The following is a 4,439-nucleotide window of genomic DNA, read 5'->3' as shown; positions in this document are numbered from 1 at the left end:
TGATCCGCCAGTCTCGGCCTCCCAAAGTGCTGGGATTACAGGCTTGAGCCACCGCGCCCGGCCTTGTTTGTTTTTTAAAGTAGTTCAGGGTGCCATGTCATGCAATATTTGGAACATACTTAAACTAAAAACTTGTTATTTACCTGAACTTCCAAATTATCTGTCATTGTATATTTTATTTGTTAGCCCTATCCTCAGAAAGCAGACTGAGATCTGCAGTGCACCTGGATTCACAGATGGAAATATAGGGGAAAAAACAAGTCCAGTAATATAATTGTGAAAATTCAGTAGGGCATACACAGATTTTCACCTCCTCTATAAGAAGACACAAGTTTGAAATATGGGTAATGAAATGTAGAACAATGTCCCTCTCGGTTGTGGTGTTGGCCTAGCTCAGAGAGTTTAGTTTCTGTTGTCATCACAGCTGGAAATGAGAAAGGGAGGGGGCTCTGGTTGGTCTCCCTCTGCCACTGGACCACACGTGCAGGACGTGAGGCTTCCATAGGAGCAGCTCTGAAAGCTGAGTTCTCAGGGTTCTTGTGAAGCCGGGGAGCTTGCCTGCCTTGGAGCATGAAAAAGTCTTGTTGGACAGAAGTCCCACGGTTTAAAAATGGGAAGGGAGAGAATTGAGATCACACTAGAATGCACAGAAAATTCTTAAAAGAAAAATATAATGAGAGAAACCTCATCAGAATGTGAAAAGAACTACAAAGCTACAGTGCTGAAGAGAGGACAATACTGGCACTAGAATGACAAGATTCATGGAACACAGTGGAAAATTCAGAAAGAGAACCACATGTATGTAATATTTTCTCATGTGATAAAGTTATATGTTAATATCCACAAGGAAATAGCCAATTATTTAATAAGTTCTCTTTTGGGTATTGAGCTACCATATGGAAACAAATATTGTTACATTTCTACCTTAGCAGTCACAAGTAGTAATTAAGTTATAATAAAAAAAATCATTAGATTTAAACGATGATGAATTGCATACAAATTCTAGGTGAGACTGGCCTCTCTAAGTCTGATGTCAAAATAGAGACCCTAGAAAAATTGATAGATTTTTTTTTTCAAAGTGCAATTCGCCAAAAGTTGTCAAATAAAATAATAACATAGGAGAAGATATATTTCAACACATTTGATAAAGGGTCAGTTTATCTAAAATGGTGTATATTAAGTCTTTCATACCAACGAGAAAAAATTAATCTTCCAAAAGGAAAATAGGTCAAGAGTGTGACAGGGCAATTCACAAAAGAAGAACTGTAAATGACCCATAATGTTGTAAAAAATGCAAGTACTCCTAAAGATGGGGGAATGCAAACTGAATTCACAAATCTCATTTTCAGAATCGCAGAGCTTGGATTCCAATCATTATCAAGTTAAAGTATACGACTTAGGAAATGTTAATTAACCCCCGAATTTCTAATGTTAAATTCAACAGTACTTTAAACCTTTAATGAAGTTTCTATATAGATTAAATAAAATAGAAAGTAATGTATTTAGTAAATTAACTACCAGAATGTCAGTACCCATATTTACCATCAATATTATTATTATTAACTTTTTTGAGACAGTGTCTCACTCTGTTGCCCAAACTTGATAGCAGTAGTGTGATCTTAGCTCACTGAAATCTTTACCTTCCAGGCTCAAGAGATTCTCCTGCCTCAGCATACAAAGTAGCTGGGGTCACATGTGTGCACCACTACAGCCGGTTAATTTTTTGTATTTTTAGTAGAGACAGGGTTTCACCATGTTGGCTAAGCTGGTCGCAATCTCCTGGCCTCAAGTGATCCTAACAACCGGACTACCCAAATGCTGGGATTACAGGATGAGCCACCAGGCCTGGCCAGTATTATTATTACTAATACAGTAATTATTGTATAAAAATTCCTGATAGACCAATGATGCCATCATTAAATAATCAATGCATCAAAACATTCAAATACATGATATGGATTTCCGTATGCATACTTATGAAGTATGTGCACCTTTAGAAGTCAGACACAAAATCCAGACATGGGAAAATAAGAGATTGATTAAAATGTATAAAAACCAAATATAGGAACAAAAAATATAAATATGTCATTTAAATAGAATTGATACATACTGTGCTATGACAAACAAAGTTAAAAAGTTCAAGAAAACTCATAAAAATATTTTTACCTATGGGGTGAGGGAGAAAAGAGGAACGAGAACTCTACAATGGATGCTAAAATCTTCAAACGCATCTTCTATAATTTTGACTTCAGTTCCATGTAAATGTTTTGTATATACAAAACAAATATGAAACAAAACAAAGTAACACAACAAATTTCCAAAATATAAAAATGAAGACTGAACATTTAAAGTACCTGTATCAATGTTGGCATGAACAAATAGAGGAAAATTATTTCAAATGGTTTTGTGGAAAAAGTATTCTGATTATGTACCCAAAAAGGAAAGAAAGAGAGAGAAAAGCAAGGGAGGAAGGAAGGAAAGAAACGGAGAATGGATGGAAGGAAGGAAGAGCGGGGGAGGGAGAGAAGATGGAAGGAAAGGAAGAAGGGAGGGAGGGAGAGAAAAATAATAAAAGTAAGCATGGAAGTAAGAAAGGAGGGCGAGGATAAAAGGGAGGGCAGAGGGCGAGAATGTTCAACTGCATATGTAGGCCTAGCGTTTTGGTGGTCATTATAGTATTGCATATATTGTTATGGACATAAGGAATAAGTGCCACTCTCAGCTGTGATCCCTGGACCATGATTGGATACATGATTCAGTATAAACACCCTTTCCATTTGCTGTCCAAAATATCTTGCTTCACAGTTGGACTCTAGGTGTACCTGTCTGTCCTAGGAAGCAGAGTGAGTGGGCCTCCCCCATGTCCTAGGAGACCTCAGCCAGGCTGCTGAGCTGAGGCCTGGAGATGGCAACTTGGTCTTCGGGAAAGTCCTGGGGGAGAGTGGGGAACAGGATGCAGCTGCTGCCCAGGGGAGTGTGATATTAGGGGGGAGAGCAGGAGTTAAGCTGTGTTTCTCTTTGTACAGAATACAGTAAATTCAGGGCAGGAAATAAGAGTTGGCTGGTCTATCTTGTGTACCAGAAGCAACCACAGGCAGATTTTTAGTGTGGTGTAGGGCAGGTCTGAATCATGGTGCCTGTCCCAGGTGGCACAGTAATAGATCCCAGAATCATTTTCAATTAGATTTTGCAGTCTCAAATTCCAGCTCTTCCTTGTGCTTGCAGTGTCATACTTTCCTGGACTGATTCCTGATTCCAACACAACCGTGAAGTAGTAGGGTTCATAGTATAGAAGACGCTGTGGGGCCTTCCCCTCCTGGTGTAGGTACCAGTGGATGTATAAGGTACTGACTCCAGGAAGATCACAGGTGATTTCAGCAGGTGACCCAGTAGGCCCGGTGATTGACTTCGTTTTCCCTTCCAAGTTGGAAGATTTCTGACTGGCTGCAATGGAACCAACACAAAATATAATGAGGCATTTCTTAGTATGGCACCCCTTGCAAAAGAAGAAAAGAACAAAACAAAACCCATGAGCCTCTCTGTAGGCAGCACACTCACCAGGAGACAGGAGAGCTAGAACCAGGGCTAGGGCCCACCGCATGCCTTCCTCTGCGGGGCCTTGGAAGGAAAGGGATCAGATGAAGAGGAGCAGAGGAACCTCTCAAAATTCAGGTGCCACTCAACAAGGAAGTGATCCCTAGCACAGAAGACAGCAGGAGGAGCTGGTCTTTCTAAGACACAGGCAGAGAGAAGTGACTGAGGATCTGTCTCAGGGGACTCCCAAGCCTTCCTTCCAGAAGAGGTGTTGCCTGAGAGGACCCCGCAGAGGAGCTCCTGCCTCTCTGCTCAGGTCCGTTCTCCAGCGCCCTCCTTTGGCCACTGAGGGCAGGCCCTCTGCAGGAAAGAGCCAGGGGCATGGAGAGCTCAGGCCTGCAGCAGGGGGAGTGCAGATGTGGGGAAAGCCGACCCTGGTGCCAGCTGGCCATGGCCCTTGGGAGAGGGCAGTTCCATAGCAGGCTCACAACCTGCTCTTCAGAGTTGCAGCAGCCCACGCTGCTTCCAGGACCTGGTCCTGCCAGGAAGCTTCTGATTAGGGCCCTGAATCACCTTCCTTTTCACATTTGCAAGTCCACTTGGAGGCAACCACCCAGGGCCACTCTGAGAAGATTTGAACCTGCTTTATTAACAGGACTGAGGGTGAGGCATGTTGGTTTGCCTTGGACTCTACTCAAAGAAAAACAATGGCCGTGGCTCTCACTAACCATCGGTAGGACATTATAAGCACCAAAAGAATAACACCTACACAAAATCTTGAAAACCATAGCATAGTGATTCCTCAAGAATCTAGAACTAGAAATACCATTTGTCCCGGCCATCTCATTACTGGGTATATACTCAAAGGATTATAAATCATGCTGCTATAAAGACACATGCACATG

General features: G+C 41.9%; 1 pseudogene across 1 annotated transcript; it reads right to left on the bottom strand.

The window, feature by feature from the left end:
• Positions 1–2,781: 2,781 nt before the first annotated feature.
• LOC105534138 lies at positions 2,782–3,754 on the bottom strand (annotated as a pseudogene). The gene is made up of 2 exons (XR_001005219.1): positions 3,559–3,754; positions 2,782–3,444 (listed from the first exon to the last, which is right to left on the bottom strand). The product of XR_001005219.1 is annotated as a T-cell receptor gamma chain V region PT-gamma-1/2-like (transcript).
• Between the last annotated feature and the right edge of the window lie 685 nt (positions 3,755–4,439).

The sequence above is a fragment of the Mandrillus leucophaeus genome, unplaced genomic scaffold (assembly GCF_000951045.1).
Source record: "Mandrillus leucophaeus isolate KB7577 unplaced genomic scaffold, Mleu.le_1.0 Scaffold100, whole genome shotgun sequence".
In the NCBI taxonomy this organism is placed as follows: domain Eukaryota; kingdom Metazoa; phylum Chordata; class Mammalia; order Primates; family Cercopithecidae; genus Mandrillus; species Mandrillus leucophaeus.
This window is presented reverse-complemented; position numbering and strand designations above follow the sequence as displayed.